At 37.9% G+C, this 19,001-nt stretch overlaps 1 long non-coding RNA gene across 1 annotated transcript; it reads left to right on the top strand.

Moving 5' to 3' along the window:
• The first annotated feature begins 2,749 nt into the window (after window positions 1-2,749).
• LOC126607463 (uncharacterized) lies at window positions 2,750-3,823 on the top strand. Its single transcript, XR_007617613.1, has 3 exons — window positions 2,750-2,922; window positions 3,075-3,168; window positions 3,261-3,823. It is a non-coding gene; the product is annotated as an uncharacterized LOC126607463 (long non-coding RNA).
• Window positions 3,824-19,001: the final 15,178 nt, after the last annotated feature.

Raw genomic sequence — 19,001 nt, 5'->3', positions numbered from 1 at the left:
ATTACGACAATTAAAGTATTTTCATGACTCGCCACTCAGTATTACAGTATGGTGGTATTTCTCTTCACTTGTAAGTGAAAGGTCTTGAGTTCGAATCTCATAGATAGCAAATTCGATTGCTATTTTGGGGCTTAGCCGAACTCACCTTCCTTTTAGTGTAAAGTATACCGTCGTACCAATATATATATATATATATATATATATATATATATATATATATATATATATATATATGATACCAAAATGGCCCAGAGACATCAAAGTAATTAAAAATGTTCAATCTTGTTTTAATTTATTATTAGGTTTATAAACAGGAAGTGAATAAATATATAAAGAGAACAACACAATAATTATAAACTGAAATAAACAAAGTAAACTCACATTAATTTATTAATCTTCAACTTCAATGTTACAAAATAGTACCAAAGTTGATAAGAGGGACAACACTTAAACACTCAGACACTCAAAACATTTAATATATTTTTACAAAGTGAAAGTTTTTTTACGTACTACCAACTGAGCTCGGAGGCTCTATAAATAGAAAACTAAAAGCAAACTCAAATGCCAGGTGTAGCACATCTAGCGGAGCATAAAAAAACAGCCTATAATAATGAGTGACATCTTCACTTTTTGCAATGACACTAACATGGCTTCACGCGGAGCATCAGAAGGAATCTTGAACAAAGCACAAACCAACAAGCAGCTACAGGAACCAAAGGGTAATTATTCAGAAAAAGAATAAAGCCTAACGTCTTGATTTCAAATAGTAAGCATCTTATCTTCTCTTTATTCAGAGAAAAGCATTTCATGCTTTATTTCTTTTGTAGGATAGGAAGACATACTCCAAAGTAGTCGTCCTCATTATCATCACCATTGTCTTCATCCATGTTTTGCTGAGATGACATGTCTTCAGATCTTATCTCTTCATCATCTAGGCCTTCCAGCTCAAGGATTTTGAGAACTTTTTCTTTTAGATCTTTCTTCGAACAAGATGGGTTAGACTCGATTAAAGATTTAAGTTTTTCAGTCTTTGATGATGATGATGATTCAGGGGTGGAACAGGAAGATTCAAATGTGCACTGCCTATTAGGTAGGATTCTTCTGGCCTTGAAAATATCTGGCTTAAGATGATCCAGGTGAAACTTGTCCCACCAATAGATAAAGAGCTATCTTTCAAGTTGGGGAACAAAATCCCATGCACCATCGTCGTCAATAAAATCATAGTCCCATTTCAAGATCTAAGGGAGTTCATAAATCATCATGAACCAGAGAAACAGCTTCCTTTTATCAGGATAATTAGAATTTTCTTTTCTAAAATTATCCAGAAAAGAATCAACAATCACTTGGGTCAGATAGTTCAAATTTGGACCTTAAACAATGAACCATGTTCTAAACCAGTTAGGAACCTCTATCAGAGATCTCAAACGAAACTGAATAAACCAGGTGTGGGAATAGCGGATGTTCTAGAAACATAACACTACATCCCACGCTTTCTAGTAATCCCAGAAATTATACCCTCAAGGACTCATATCAGGGCTAGAGTGAAAACATAGATGATAGGGGCTATTTCCCCATTCTTCTAGAGAAATTACTTTCAATATTGTAATTTTTAAAATGCAATCATGTTGTTCGTTTTGCTTTTGTATCTGTGCACAACATCGACTGATTCTATTTCTATCAGAAATCTTTTGGACCAATATCTTGGCTTGAGAAATAGACGTATGTGGTCTCGGTGGTATTTTTAACCAACCTATCTTGGAGATAATAGCAAATCAAAATCCTCTATGTTCATTAGAGGAATTGCCATGGTGCATCTAAAAGGGTTGTCAGCTATAGCCTTCTTCATGCATTTGTTATAAGGGAGAGCATATGAGATTGGGTTTGGATTTTTGGGAGGACGAAGGAGAACCACTTTGGATCGAGGTAGAGCCCCTTCTAGTAAGGGCTAGATCATGCTCCTTCTTCCTTTGAGGTGCCCTGCAAAAATTCACGAGTTAAGAAATCAGGCAACGAATTAAATTCACCCTTAACATGTTCAATATCAAAATCAAATGCTGACAGTGTCCCTTGCCATCTGGAAAATATTTGTTTTGACGCTAAATTTTTAACATCTTTCAACAATATATCATTAGGAGCCTTACAGTCTACCCTTATTAGGAACCGATTGTTTAGAAGATCACTTTCAAATTTAGTAACTGCATGGGTCGAGCCTTGGTAGGAATTTTCTTTTCATCAAAATCTGGCTCATGTGATAGTTCAACAATATGCCTTTGGATTTGCCAAAGCTAAGCACGGGAGTTCTTTGACTTTTTTCTTCAAAAGTCTTACTGCTCAAATTTGTTCCTCTATCCAAGGAACAAGATTCTTCTTTAGCCTTTGATAAAGCGGCTTGCTATCTTTAGCGTGGTCCTTGTAAAAATCACCTACATAGGGTATAATTTCTAGAGTTCCTAGAGGGAGTTGTGGTTCCTGTATTTTTGAACTTATAGAAAGGGTAATGCACTTGTTCTTGGGTCTTTCTAAGGCCTTCTAGGATAGTCTTTTCATGGTCTTACTCATACGAGCTTGTTTCAGGTGTTGACTCCCTAAAAGAATTTGTTTTGCAAAGGTTTTACCTAAGGGAATCAACACTTCTTCGAGGACCTAAACTTAGCCTTGTTAACCTATCATTGTTAAAATGTGTTGAACAAAAAATATAACATATTAAAAAAATAGAATCCATACAAATTGGATCAAGCTACAAGACAAAACAAAAATGTAATTCAGCCCAAACAAATAAAGATGGGCTTTACATACAAATCAACATCCATAAATAAAATAAAAAGAAAATATGTATTTCCTCCGACAAAAGGAGGAAGTAAAGTGCAAAGCAAGGCCTCCCTATTTTTCTGCAAAAGCAAGACGTGGAAGATTGGATAGTTAGTGGAGAAGTTAAGAGAAAGTGGCGGAGGACATGGCTTTCATCTCCCCCAAGTAAAAAACTGTAGAGCCCTCCTAGAATGTCTATAAATAGGCATCAGCTGCTACCAGGGAAAAAAAAAAGAAGAGAAGAGACTCCACAAAAATTAAGAGAGAGGTCAAAGAGGTGAACTATTGCGGAAATTCAGGGGGACAAAAGCAAACAGAGAAAAGGATACACGGCAAAGGAAATCAACAAAGCATTTAAAGGTACAAATACATCCTTCTAAATTTTTCTTTGTTTGGTTTCTCTCGGTTTTGCAGGAAATAAAGAAGCAATTTGTTTCTCCAACCTCTCCCAGGAAATCAGTGAAACTTGCGCTCTTCAAGAAATAGTCAAAGCAGAAGCAACTTCGACTCACCTTCATCATCTAGTTCTTGAAGAACAAACTCGACGCCACTACAGCCAACCTTCAGGGAACAAAAGGCAGTTGGCGTTGAAATGGAGGAAGTTTGGCGTCACCTCTAAAGCCGAGGAACCCTTCTCTCTCTCTCAAGTCACCAATGATGCATCACTCTTGTTTATGCATGAGCCTCACCCTAATAAACGATAATGGAAGACCCTTATTTCAGTTGATACATCATGGTTGTCTTCGGAAAAAAAAAAAAAGCCTTGGTATTCTCTGGTAGAAAAGCACATCATGATGAAAAAGTAAGTCATGATGGAGAAAGGTCCAATTAGCAGAGCCGCCGTGTACTTTTCTCTGACATCCACAGTGAAGAAAAATAATATGTTTTGATAAGGCTTGAATTAGAGGCCAAAACTCTCAAAAGCCTATTTCCATTAGGATCAAATTGATTATAAGTCGAAGAACACATCAAGGGAAGAAAATAAAAGCCCTTCCAAAACTTGTAATGCCATTCATGTGAGGATTATGAACTTGGGCTCAATTAATTGAATACGGTGCATGAAATGACCATGGCAAAATGGAAAAGGTTTTAAGACAAAGGAAAAGAAAGAAAGGGTGCTCATCGTGCGAGATTCTATATCCCATATAAAGCTATCCAAGAAACATTCGAGGCTCTTGCCGACTCCTTCCTCTGTCGAGAATTGTCTCTATCACAAACACAAGCAACAAGTAGCAGCAAGATTGTGGCATCCAGATGAAACTACACAAGGCATCAAACCCTAACAAATACATCATGAACTACGAGTGACTTGATCCCTCAACGAGGGTATGTACGCAATCTAGGGCTCTACCTAGATGCAGTCACAAAATCAAATAAACACCCAAATCCCCAAGTTACGATTTATTCATATTAGAATCAAAGGATATTCCTTTCCCAAAGTAAGAGTTGTAATTAATAGGCGCGTAGCCTACAATGACTCAAATTAATAAAACCCTCTTCAGAAAAATGAATGAGGGTGAAATTGTGTTGAGTGAATTATTTGTTTACATATTGTGTACAATTTTTTTTTTTTGCTCAACATGATTTTTGGCACGCCCAGTGGGACCCATTTTCCCTTTCATCTCTAATTTCGAAGATAATTAATATGCTATGTTTTTTTAAAGGAAACATGGCACCACAAGTTACTGTTTACTTCCACGAACTTCCTGCTGTTGAATCCAAAATTGGATATGGAAGGCATGCTAGTCATCGAATCTCCCTCACCATCGATCAAGCACCAACTAATTGCAGCATGGTGAAGACGAAGATAGTGACAAAAACAAACAAGGTGGCTGTCAAAGTCATCAAAGTTGGATCGAAGAAATGCCTGTCCAAGAACACCCAGAGAAACGCAAGGAAGAGAGTGGCCTGAACTCTTAGGAAGAAGATCGCTAATGAGCGTTTACTTGAAGACATTGAAATTATTCTAATGGAGCTTCTTGGAGTTGTTTCATCTAAGAGCACCAAGGTGCCTCGACTCAAGATCGTCAAAGTGACATCATCACCACCCATCAAGGTTCCTATCATCACTCAAATCATGATCAGAACAATTCCGGTCACTCTACCTACAACGGAGTCGGTCATGATGACCTCTGTCGAGGAAAATGAAGAAATCTTGGCAATAGTGTTTAGAAATGTTTAACAAAAGGCCAAGGCCTACGAACTTGTCGAGGAAGGTGACAAAATTCAATTTGAGAGGCCTATCACACATGCAAGGGCCCAAGCATTAGCAGTCCACTTTCCCGAGAGTTCATCTTCCATTGGAGACATTCCTGGAGGAAACAAATCTTTTTCCCAAGAAGAGATTCCTAGAGTGATGACTTAATTCCAAAGGTTGGAGTTAAATGAAGACTTTGAATCTGAGAACATGCAAGTTCTAATGATTGGCGCATCAAATACAGAAGAACAACTACTAGAAATGCAACGAAAACTAGTAGAAAAAGAAGCAGAAATGGTAGCTTTGGTAGCTGATAAGGAAGCTGAAATTGCGACTTTAGCAGCTCAGTTAGCCTTTCAAGCTAGTATAAATAATGCTGGAGATAGAGCAAGGAAAGAAACAGAAGGAGAAAGTTCCAGTAGCCAGCTCACGCATCAAGATATCAATGCAATTTTTGCTGAAAAGATCCGTGAATTTCAAATGTCTTTAACGACACCAATTCTCAGATACCGGAAACCCTATCCAGCTCATTATGACACAGTACCATTTCCCTAAGGGTATAAAAAACTGAGCTTTGATAAATTTGATAGTTTAAGTGATTATCCTCAATAACACTTAGCTCATTTTTACTCAGCTTGTAGGGAGACATCGCAGTGAGATCCCTTATTGGTTTGATAATTTATTCAGTCACTCAAAGGGCCTTCTTTCACATGGTATACTCAGTTAGAGCCAGGATCTATTCTAACATGGGATGATATGAAAGAGCTTTTCTAGCTTAATTCGTCAGTTCAAAGAAAAAAGTCACATTAATGGATTTAGCTTAAACAACACAAAGGCTTGGAGAAAGCGCGAGCGAATTCATCACAAGATGGAGGAGTCTTAACCTACAATGCATGGAAAAGATTTTTGAATTTTCGGCAGTGCAAATATGTTACAATAACCTCATCCCTGAGATTGCAACATTTGTAGGAATTGCGGAGCCTCGAACTTTCGACGAGTTGGTATCCAGGGCAAGTAATGTGGAGAAGCAAATGTCTCGGAAAAATGTGATTGGAAAGATGATCCAAGACTTAGAAAAAAAGTCTGACACCAAGAAAGGAGATAACAAAAGAACGCCGAAGAAATGAGATTTTATGGTGACATTTGTCAAAGTAGACAATAAAAGTGACAATGTAAAAAGAAAAGAAGAAACCAAAGGGATGAGAAGGCTTTCGCTTAAGGAAAGAAAAGAAGTTAAATATAGTTTCGATGATGAAGATGTTGGAACTATCTTCAACGAACTTTTTGCAGCAAAGATGATCACGCTTCCTGAAACCAAAGCGTCTCACTGAAGTAAATAAGACCGATGATCTAAAGTATTGTCGGTATCATCGACTCATCAGCCATATGATAGAGCATTGTTATATCCTTAAGGATATAATTCAAGAAAAGATCAATAAGCATGAGATCGAGGTGAATTCATCCTTAAAACATCAGACGGTAACGTCCAATATGATCGAAGGAAAATCAACACCTTATGCTCCATTACCAAAAAGATCAATCCCTATAGGATTTCATGTTGATAATGAAACCATAGTTGTCCATGCTTATCCTGACATACCTCGTTCTGGAAATCCAAAAATTCCAACTCTGTACGACCTCATGACTGCACCAAGTTTTGATGTTTGGGAGGATTCGTCATCACTTGAATCCGAAGAGAGTGGCAAACTGTCAATGAAAAGAAGGTGAAAAAGATTGCTAAACGTCTTTCTTCCACAAAGTGATCAAAAGGAAAATTATAGAGTGGACCACCCCTTAAAGGATAGAAAGAAAAAGAAGAAGAGTACTCAGAGAAGGCCTAAAGTCTTTCAAGATGATGAGTACATGCAGCCTTTCAGAGCACCAATAACCCTCAGAGACTACTGTAAGAATATTTTAATATTCTAAAGTGGTCCATATGACACGGTCCATATGATATGTAGGGTTTAACGGATATTATTATTTGTAAGTAATCCCACTGGTCAAATTATGAGAAATGTTTCCTATCCAATTACTGTGATGGGTGGTAATTGATTATGGGCTTTAAATGGAAACGGGTCATTTCTCTGCCTCACTTATAAATATTGCATATACCCATCTAATATGCACTTGATAGGAAAAAACATGATTTTCACGTGCAAATAGAGGCAAAAGAGAGAACACCTATTTCCTCCACCGCTAACAGAATCCGTTTAGGATCTCATAGCATTCGTTGTCATGGATCAAGGTACGCTTGGTTGTTTAATGTATTTCCGCATTTTATTTGTATGTGAAAATCATGAAGTTCGATGATCTTGGCTTAATTGTTTTAAGATTTACAACTACCTCCCTCCAAAACTTTTGAAGAGTAAGGGAAGCGAGGAAGAAATTGGAAATTGTCGCACGACCTCATGTGAAATCCACAACGATGATGAGGTAGATGAAATAACTTTACGCTCTGGCCAAAGGATCCCGTCTGTGGATAAGAAATAAGGTAAAGAAGCAGTGGATTGAGTCAATCATTTTGACAAACCAAGTGCAAGAGAGGTTCCAATCATTACCACTGCAGAGCCTGCGGTGTAAATTGCAGTCCTAACCACAAAAGCAAGTACCTCTAAGAGACGTGCAAAAGATGTACTACAGTCCTAAGATGGCAAATACGACATCGTCGACCATCTTAAGCGCATCCCATCTTTTTTCAGTGTGTACGATGCTCTGAAAATGTCAAAGGAGTTAGAGAAGCACTCATTACGGCTTTGACAAATCCTGAAGTATTTGAAACAAACTTCAAATTTGCAGAATTAGATACAACATCGCCAAAGTATTGCGCTTGCTGCCTCGCAAGTATCACATTTGATGAACATGACCTGATACTTGGAGACGAGTATCATAATCGGCCCTTGTACGTTAGTGAACTGGTGGGAGATACATCAATAAATCGAATCTTGCTTAATTGTGGATCAGCAGTAAACCTGCTTCCTCTTCGAACACTTCAAGCTTTGGGGATGAATGTTCGTCAACTAACACCATCAATGCTAACTATTCAAGGCTTTAATCAAGTCAGACAAAAAGCAATGGGAACGATAGCATTACAAATGGAGATAGGAGAGTTATACTCCGACGCCATTTTCTATGTAATTGATGCTAACACATCTTACAATGTTTTATTAGGGCGTCCGTGGCTTCATACATATGGTGTTGTTCCTTCTACACTTCATCAGTGCTTCAAGTTTTTGGTGAATGGCGAAGTCAAGAAAGTTCTAGCGGACACCGGCCCATTTAGGGGTGAGGAAGTGAATTATGCAGATGCAAAATTCTACAAACAGTCAAAAGTCAATTTTTCACAACCAACAAAAGATGAAGTGGTGCAGAAGGAATCACAATCACTGGCTATGGAAAAGGCAAAGCCATCGAGACTAGTCAAAATTGCAAGTTCTAAAACTCCAAAATCCCAAAAAATAGTTTTCAATCGCTCGTTAAAAGATTGAAGAGAACCTGAAAAGAAGGCAATTGAGCAAATCAACAATACATTTGAAGAGCTCGTGATCAGCTACACAAAGCCTATACGCAGAATCAACCAATCAATTCCTAGGGACAATTTGATAGTCTCAACAAATTTGCAAAGGAATAATGGTTAACATGGTCGCATTGTTTCGTTCAAAAGAAATGAGTCCTCGTCAAAAGTTCCATTAAAGATAAAAGCGAAAAGGCATAAAGCTAAAAGGAGTGCTATCAATGTCACGGTGCACCAAGGAAATGGAATGCTCAAAGCATTTGTCTCAGAAACCAAGAATCATTAGTTTGAAGGCTTTACTAATCTCGAGAAAGCAATGTTAACTGAAGAAGAATCCAGCAACAAGCCACCTCGAGTTTTTGTCTTCCAACGACTTGGTAAAATCACCAACTTTCAGCCTAAGAAATCTCATAAAAGCAAAAAGTGGAAAGTCAAAAGCCCAAAGGTGACGATAAACCAAGACAAAAATAATGATGCACAAGAAGGGGTACAAGATGTTGTTTAAGTTAGCATGATTGGTAGCAAAGAAAGAAGCAAAGAATCTGATAGCGAGCCAATTGAGCCTGTTAGACAGTTCCCCACCTGCTTTCCTGTCAAAAGGAAAAATGGGCAAAGTCGTATTTGCGTAAGCTTCAAAACCCACAACAATGCATGGCCAATTCTACAAAGTGAAGTTTATGGAACGGATGAGGAATCAAGCACAAAAGAAGAGGTTCATAATGTTGTTCAAGTAAACTGCGTCACCATTGAAGATGAAAAATATGAGAATGGCGATAGCTCAACAGAGTTTATTGACAATGCTTAACTGGCACCACCTCAAATAGAAGATGGTGGGCAAGCCACTGTGGATGAACTTCAAGAAATCAATCTCGGAACGGATGACGAGCCCAAGCCTATATTTGTAAGTGCCCTACTAACATCGGAAGAATTAGAAGATTACAAATGACTTCTCCAAGATTACCGAAATGTGTTTGCAAGGGGCTATCAAGATATGCCTGGTCCAAACACTAAGGTAGCAGTTCATAAATTGGCTATATCAAAAGAAATGCGTTATGTTAAACAGGCACCATGACGTTTTTGACCTGAGTTTGAAATACAAATTAAGGCTGAAATTGACAAACTGATAGACGTTGGGTTTATCAAAGAAGTTCAGTACCCTACAAGGCTTGCTAGTAGTGTACTGGTAAAAATGGACAAATTCGTGTCTGCATAGATTTCAAAGATCTTAATGATGATGCATGTCTAAAAGATGAGTTCCTGCTTTCAATAACTAAATTATTGGTAGACGCCACAACTGGTTTTGAGGTTCTATCTTTCATAGATGGATTCTCAGGGTAAAATCAAATTAAAATGGCACCTGAAGACGAAGAACTTACAACATTTTGCACTTCGAAAGGAATCTACTGCTACACTGTAATGCCGTTTAGACTCGAAAATGCAGGAGCCACATACCAAAGAGCCTTGACAATCATTTTCAGTGATATGTTACATAGCACCATCGAATGTTATGTGGATGATCTTGTCATTAAAACAAGAAAAAGGGGGCGTCATTTGAATGACTTAAAGAAAGTCTTTGACAAACTCCGAAAACATCAATTAAAGATGAATCCTTTAAAATGCGCATTTGGAGTGACATCTGGAAAACTTTTTGGCTTCGTAGTGAGGTACCGAGGAATCGAAGTTGACCCTTAAAAAATCAAGGCAATCATGGAAATGCCTCTTCCTCGAAACCTACGAGAGCTACGAGGATTACAAGGAAGATTGGCATACATCAAGAGATTCATCTCAAACTTATCTGGGAGATGTCAGCCATTCACAAGGCTGATGAAAAAGGATGTGCCTTTCATGTGGGATGACGCATGTCAAAACGCTTTCAGCAACATTACATAATATCTTTTGAAACCCCCAGTGTTGATGGCTCCAATTAAAGGGAAACCTTTAATTTTGTATATCGCAGCACTTGAACGCTTGCTGGGGTAATGCTTGCACAAAACAATGAAGAAGGAAAAGAAAATGCGCTCTACTATTTAAGTCGAACACTTGTAAAGGTAGACCAAAATTACACCCCTATTGAGAAGGTTTGCTTGGCCTTAGTTTTCGCTGTGCAAAAACTACGACATTACTTACTGTCACATAACATTACTTTGATATTTAAAGTGGGCCCGCTCAGATACTTGATGTCAAAACCAGTGCCATCCAGTCATCTGGTCTTTATTATTATCGGAATTTGAAATCAAGTATATCTCTCAAAAAGCTATAAAGGGACCAGCACTAGCTTATTTCTTAGCAACTCATCCTGTTCTCGACAACATGGAGTTACCGAGCGATTTGTTAGATGAAGAAGTATTCTTGACATGCATTTATCAATGGCAACTTTATTTTGACGGAGCGGCAAGGAAAAAAGGCATGGGGGCAGGTGTTGTGTTCATCACACCATGTGGAGGCCTAATCCCGTATTCATTTTTACTCATGGAGTTATGTTCAAACAATGTGGCAGAATACGAGGCACTCATCATCAGACTTGAAATTGCACTCGAACTACATGTTGATTGCCTTCACGCTTATGGTGACTCACAACTAATCATCAAACAAATGAATGGCCAATATGTCGTGAAAAATGAAAATCTAACCTTGTATCATGAAATAGCAAAACACTTAGTGTCACAATTCCATGAAATCAACATTGCTCATATTGCAAGGTCTGAAAATAACAAAGCCGATGCGTTGGCAAAGCTAGTGGCATCTTTAGCTCTCCCTGAGGAACGAGAAGTTAATATTACAGTTGGAGAACGACGTTTACTTCTTTCAACATTAGAGCAGATTGAAGAAAACCATGAAGTCAATGCGGTTACAATCCTGGAAGTAGATGAATATTCTGATTGGCAGCAATCTTTGATTGACTATCTTCAATATGGAAAACTACCAACTGAACCCAGAGGAAAAGTTGATGTACGAAAAATGGCCAACCGATTTGTGTATCTGAATGACACACTATACGAAAGGTCTTTTGACGGAATATTGCTAAGGTGTTTATCAAAAGAAGAAGTAGCCTATGCTCTCTCCGAAACTCATGTTGGTATTTGCGAAGCCCATCAATCTGGACCTAAGCTTGCAGCTTAGTTGAAGAGACTTGGGCATTACTGGCCTACAATGGTTCAAGACGCGATGAAATATGTGAAGTCATGTCGGGCATGTCAAATACATGGAGACTTCAAGCATCAAAATCCATTGCCCCTTTATCCGACCATCTTGTCTTGTCCATTCAATGCATGGGGTTTAGATGTGATAGGCATGATAACCCCAAAATCGTCCCTCCAACATCAGTACATCTTAGCAAGCACATACTATTTCTTAAAGTGGGCTGAGGCAATACCGTTGAAAAAAGTGAAAGCAGAAGATGTTGCAAATTTCATAAAGAAAAACATAATCTATCGCTACGGAGTCCCGTCCAAAATAATCTCAAACAACGCTCTCTACTTCTAGTGTAGGGCCATGGTCAATTTTTGCAAAAAGTACAACATTCAACAAGCCTTCTCGGCAAGTTATAACCCAACTGCCAATGGGTAAGTAGAGGTTTTCAACAAGGTGTTATGCAACATCCTGAAAAAGATGGTGGCAAAAAACAAAAGAGACTGGAATGAACGCCTTCCCGAAGCATTATGGGCTTATATGACCATTGTCTGTACATCCACCCGATGTACTCCATATAGTCTGGTGTATGGATCAGAAGCTATGCTACCCTTCGAAATTCAACTACCTTCCTTAAGAGTAGACACATAACTGACAAATCCTGAAGAAAATGTAAAAATCAGGCTAGTGGAACTTGAAGCACTTGATGAAAAACGACTTGCAGTACAACAAAGACTTGAAGTCTATCAAGCTCAAGTGGTAGGTGCATTCAACAAAAAGGTTAAGTTTAGATCGTTCTCTGTTGGAGATTTAGTCTTAACCATTCGAAGACCCATCGTCATCACCAGAAAGATGCAAGGAAAATTTGAAGCCAAATAGGAAGGACTGTATGTTGTCACCAAAGGTGCCTACGAACTCTCTAATGCCAATGGGAAATGCATATACCCATGCGTTAACGGAAAGCTCATGAAAAAGTTCTACGAATAAACAGTGTGAAATGAACTCTGAGAGGGAAACAAGTGCAGAGAAAGCAAGTCAAGATAAATCCTTTCCTCTGAACTACGTATGACTTGATCCCTCAAAAAGGGTACGTAGGCAGCTTAGCATTAAAGCTGGGTGCAGTCGTAAAAAAAAAAAAAATCCCGAAAATTAAGGGGTGAACTACGTTCGGCTTGATCCCTTCATAGGGTACGTAGATAGTTTAGTTTTATTACTAGATACAGCCGTAAAAACCACTTTTTCGAAATCAAGGTATAAACTACGTTTGGCTTGATCCCTTCACAGGGTACATAGGCAATCTGATCCCTAAAATTAGATGCAGCCATAACTCATCAAAAATTATATATTTTTCCTCCAATGGAATTATTTTTGTTTGAATTGCCAAATGCTAACGTTCTCAATAATTATCGAGGCAAAAGCCACCAAAGGTGATTTTAAATTGAGAATGGCAAAAGCATTTGTTTGAACTGTCATATGCTAATATCTGTTTGAACTCTTTGCATACGAGAGTTTAAATTGAATGACAAGGCATAGGTGATTTTCACTTATGTATAGAGAAAAAAAGAAAAGAAAGAATGAGCCTAATGCATTGAAAACAATAATTGATATACATACTTGATTACGAGCTAAGTCCAAATATCAAAACTATATTTGCTCATAGGTGCTGCACAGTGGCTATACTTGACTAAAATGTCAAAAGTAGCAGCTATGTTTGAAGAATAGAACAACCATGATTGAGGAAACTTGCCGTGTAAAACCTTCCAATATCAAACTGTATTTGCTCATGGGTACTGACAGCAGCTATACTTGGCTAAAATATTGAAAGCAGTAGCTATGTTTGAAAATGGTGCAGTTATGTTTAAGGTAGCATGCCGTGTAAAAAACCTGTAATCATGAAGGGAAGGTGGGCCATGCTTTCGGTCCTACTTTAACCAAATGATTATCAAATCTAAAAGGGGAAATATGATTAAAAAAAAAAAAAAAAAAAAAAGAGAAACCCACAGTAGGGAGAAGAAGGGGTACATGGCAAGGGAGAAGCAAGAAAGCATTTAAAGGTACAAATACATCCTTCTAAATTTTTCTTTGTTTGGTTTCTCTTGGTTTTGCAGGAAAGAAAGAAGCAATTTGCTTCTCCAACCTCTCCCAGGAAATCAGTGAAACCCGCGCTCTTCAAGCAATAGGCAAACCAGAAGCAACCTCGACTCACCTTCATCATCTAGTTCTTGAAGAACAAAGTCGACGCCGCTAAAGCCAACCTTCAAGGAACAAAAGGCAGTCGGCGTTGAAATGGAGGAAGTTTGGCATCACCTCCAAAGCCAAGGAACCCTTCTCTCTCTCGAGTCACCAACACTGTAGCACTCTTGTTTCTGCATGAGCCTCACCCCAATAAACGATAATGGGAGACCCTCATTTCAGTTGATAAATCATGGTTGTCTTCGAAAAAAAAGCCTTGGTATTCTATGGTAGAAAAGCACATCATGATGAAAAAGCAAGTCATGATGGAGAAAGGTCCCATTAGCAGAGCTACCGTGTACTTTTCTCTGACATCCATAGTGAAGAAAAATAATATGTTTTAATAAGGCTTGAATTAGAGGCCAAAACTCTCAAAAGCCTATTTCCATTAGGATCAAATTGATGATAAGCCGAAGAATGCATCAAGGGAAGAAAATAAAAGCCCCTCTAAAACTTGTAATGCCATTCATGTGAGCATTATGAACTTGGGTTTCATTAATTGAAACAGTGCATCAAATCAGCATGGCAAAATGGAAAAGGTTTTAAGACAAAGGAAAAGAAAGAAAGGGTGTTCATCATGCGAGATTCTAAATCCCATATAAAGTTATCCAAGAAATATTTGAGGCTCTTGTCGACTCCCTTCTCTGTCGAGAATTGTCTCTATCACGAACACAAGCAAAAAGTAGCAACAAGACTATGGCTTCTATATCAGTCTCACTTGTAGCCGAAAGCCAGCAGGCATTAACGTAATATTCTCTTGGACAAAATTAACATGGAAGCTGCGTTTTATATAAGTTCCACCAAAAGTTTTTTTTTTTTTTTTTGCTAGGGATTCGAAAGAAAAGGAAAAATGAAAAGTCCGCAAGAAAGAAAACTATAGCAGGGAATAAAAAATGAAGGAAGTTGTCTTCTAAGTTGCTAGAAAATTTGATGCAAACACAAAGAAAAGATGAGATGGAGGCAAAATGATAGAAGCTACAAGTCAAAAGTAAAGGAAATAAATGAGTTTTCGTCAAGAAAAGCTTTGTGCAGTACTCAAGATGACGACACTGTAGTAGCCTTGATGTTTTGGCTTCGTAGCTTTAATAGCTATTCTTCCTTCTTATTCCACCGACTCCCATCTCTCAGAGAGAGACGTATCACAGCAAAACCCAAGCAACCTAAGTCATTTAAGAGCTTTGCTTCCGAAAAATTGAAGAAGTCTTCTACTTGAGATATGTGAAGAAGAAAGAAAGATGGGCAATTGCCTTTATTCAAAAACTTCCAAGTGTGTTTCTCTGCACAACGAAGGAAAAATACTTCAGTTCGCTAGTGTGTCTTCTCTATCTCTAAAAGACTTTGACAGCAGTTCAACATAAGCAGTCAGCGACCTTGCCGCGTGTTGTTCTTTTCTAATGATTCCATGAAGATGACAAATTGTTCGTGCATTCAAGGCCCTCAGTTGTTGTTCTTTACTGAGTTCTATTTGGGCTAGGAAATCAACCCATATTCGGTTTAATCAAAGCATGTTCCAGCAAAAGACAAAAGAGAGAAAGCTTCTCAAAATTGGAAAAAGCTATGTTGGTGGTCTTTTCAAGATAAACACATTGTTAAATGATGGGCCAAAATTAAAACATGGAGCAAAATGGACAACAAAGGCACACTAACCTCTTATCAAATACAAATATAAGGGGAGTGGAAACAACTTCGACGGCATCTAAATTAGTGGATACCTTCTACTCTAAATACTGTGGATGCGGACCACCTCAAAGCACCAAGCTTGATGAATCGTCAAATTTAATTTCAAATTCCCAAAGTGGTCAAATGGAACAAAGCCAAGACAAAGTCTCCAATGGTTTAAAGTTCTTGCCCGCATGAGCTAAAACTGCACAAGGCATTAAACGCTCCAATGGTTTAAAGTCCTCGCCCGCACAAGCTAAAACTGCACAAGGCATCAAATGCTTCTTGCCTGCACAAGCTGAAACTGCACAAGGCATCAAACCCCAACAAATACATCATGAACTACGAGTGACTTGATCCCTCAACGAGGGTACATAGGCAATCTAGGGCTCTACCTAGATGCAGTCACAAAATCAAATAAACACTCAAATCCCCAAGTTACGATTTATTCATATTAGAATCAAAGGATATTCCTTTCCCAAAAGAAGGGTTGTAATCAATAGGTGCGTAGCCTAGAATGACTGAAATTAATAAAACCCTATTCAGAAAAATGAACGAGGGTGAAATTGTGTCGAGTGAATTATTTGTTTACAAATTGTGTACAATTTTTTTTTTTTGCTCAACAGGATTTTTGGCATGCTCAGTGGGACCCATTTTCCCTTTCATTTCTAATTCGAAGATAATTAATATGCTATGTTTTTTTTTAAAGGAAACATGGAGCCATAAGTTACTGTTTACTTCCACGAACTCCTTGCTGCTGAATCCAAACTTGGACATGGAAGGCATGCTAGTCACCGAATCTCCCTCACCATCGATCAAGCACCAACTAATTGCAGCATGGTGAAGACGAAGGTAGCAACAAAAACAAGCAAGGTGGTTGTCAAAGTCATCAAAGTTGGACCGAAGAAATGCCTGTCCAAGAACGCCTTGAGGAACACAAGGCATTAAACGCTCCAATGGTTTAAAGTCCTCGCCTGCACGAGCTAAAACTACACAAGGCATCAAATGCTCCTTGCCTGCTCGAGTTGAAACTGCATAAGGCATCAAACCCCAACAAATACATCATGAACTACGAGTGACTTGATCCCTCAATGAGGGTACATAGGCAATCTAGGGTTCTACCTAAATGCAATCACAAAATCAAATATACACCCAAATCCCCAAGTCACAATTTATTCATATTAGAATCAAAGGGTATTCCTTTCCTAAAAGAAGTGTTGTAATTAATAGGCGCGTAGCCTAGAATGGGTGAAACTAAAATTAATAAAACCCTCTTCGGAAAAATGAACGAGGGTGAAATTGTGTTGAGTGAATTATTTGTTTACATATTGTGTACAATTTTTTTTTTTTGCTCAACAAAATGTATTTCTACATCTCCATCATCATATTGGTTAATACGGCTAGGTTCTTGGTTTTGGATGGGCTGAGGAGGAATTGCGTCCTGCAATCTCCATCTTTCAGGTAGGGTAACTTCATTCCACCTAATCATTTTGGGTACCACCATATGTGCCTTTTTAGCTTGGAACAAAACGGTTTGTCTCTTACTATCCATGACTTTGGCTCATGGTACAATGGTATTCATAACCTTATATGAGATTCGATAAATCACAGCGAGATTATGTGATCCAGGGTCCATATCATACCCTTAGGTGTCTACACTTAAGGTAAGGGTCTTTAAATTGGCCCCTTGCTTAAAGAAGACTCTACTAATCCCAACATGGAATTAACAAAGTTTCTGTGACTTTTATCCCGTAGACAGAGTAGAATTAAGGTATCTAACCCTGTTCTGGTTAACGGTTTCACCATAACCTGTATTAAACCAATATGAAAATAGTTGTGACCCTTTTGCATATGTCGATCTATTTGGTGTTGAGATAATAGTTGGAAATCTACACTAGCATCAGTGACAGAAATAGTTTTTTTTTCAATCGTTTTTATTGAATAATCTGACTTAAATTCGAATGTTCCCTTCTGATAAATATCACAAGTTAGGACTTTGGAAATATTCCAATTTTCTAAATCCTTTTCAATATTCAGGATGGTTACTTCTTTAACATTTTTAACCCTCATTATTCTCGAGCTATTACTACTATTAGAACTGATAGGAGCATATTTATGCAATTTAGTTAGCTTGTTTTCTTGCATTTTCATAGTTAGTTTCTGTTTATTATAGTAATTTAAGCTATTTTCGTGTGTTTGTAGGTCCAAATGACAAAGTTGGCAAAAAAGTGCATTTTGGAGCATTTTACAGCAGTTTTGGGCTAGAATGGATAGCTTACATATGGAGCACAAGGAATGGACAAATTTGAAGTTCAAGAGAGGCTAGGAATGTGCTAAAGAGTTAAAGAAATTAATTTAAGACATTGAAGATAAGGAATCAGCTCAAAAGAATGAGACATTATCCAAATTGCCTTATCTTATCCAAAACCTTATCCAACCTTATCTTATCCAAACTAACCTTATCTCATGTTATCCTATCCTAATCTTATCATACCTTAATTCCAGCTATAAGGGAGGATTATTTTCAGACTTGGACACATAAAAAATATGATTCTAGAAGCCTTATCTCCTATCCTAAAAATCTGGCGCCTGGACCCTTTCTAGAATGTCTAGAATTTGCCGTAGGTTCTTAGTCCCTTTCCTCCTTGGTTTCTGCCAAACCCTAGTCCTTTTCCTTCAAGAATTGTGTCAAAATTTATCCTTCTCATCTCAGAATTTGTGTCGAGTTCCTTAGGTCTATATATACATATTTTCTGCGGCACAATTGACCACCACCCTCTACCATCAGATCACCACACCATCCACCACACCTAAGAGCCATACAGAGACAAATCTAGTGAAATTAAGCACTTTGTGCTGCAGCTTTGCAAGGAAGGAAGGAAGGAGAGCTTGGAGCCGTGCTTGCCATTCAATCTTTGGAGTGCTGGAGCGTTTCTGGGTTCTTTCTATCCTTAGTTTTAGTTCAATGTTTGTTTTAATTTGGTTTTATGTTTTCAAAGACATGGGGAACTAATTTCTTTATAGTTGGAGGTGAATTCGAATATAAGATTATATGTTTTATATGAACTGATTACGTCCAGTTATTGTTTCTTGAGTCTTGAATGTGATTTGCTTATCTGAGTTATCAAAACTTGTTTATGTATATAGACTGAGGGTCGACACTTAATTTGCGCATGAATTTGATGCTAGAGTATAAGGGACTTTCACATAATCGTTATGATCTTATATTCACAAGTAGTGGAAGTCACTAGTCATGATTGTGTTAAGTAAATCCTTGGCAGGACTATCATGCTTTTCATAGTTACGAATGCTTTGTTAATGCTTATGGTTTTCAAAGAACTTAATGACATTTGATATGTCTTTCTATCATGCTTTTCATAGTTAGGGAACTTGATAAGGATAATTTGGTTGCGATGCGTATTCCATCCAATTCAATGAGTTAAGGAAAATCTGATGGAAAATCCG

Source organism: Malus sylvestris, chromosome 16, assembly GCF_916048215.2.
Source record: "Malus sylvestris chromosome 16, drMalSylv7.2, whole genome shotgun sequence".
Classification (NCBI taxonomy): Eukaryota; Viridiplantae; Streptophyta; class Magnoliopsida; order Rosales; family Rosaceae; genus Malus; species Malus sylvestris.
This window is presented reverse-complemented; position numbering and strand designations above follow the sequence as displayed.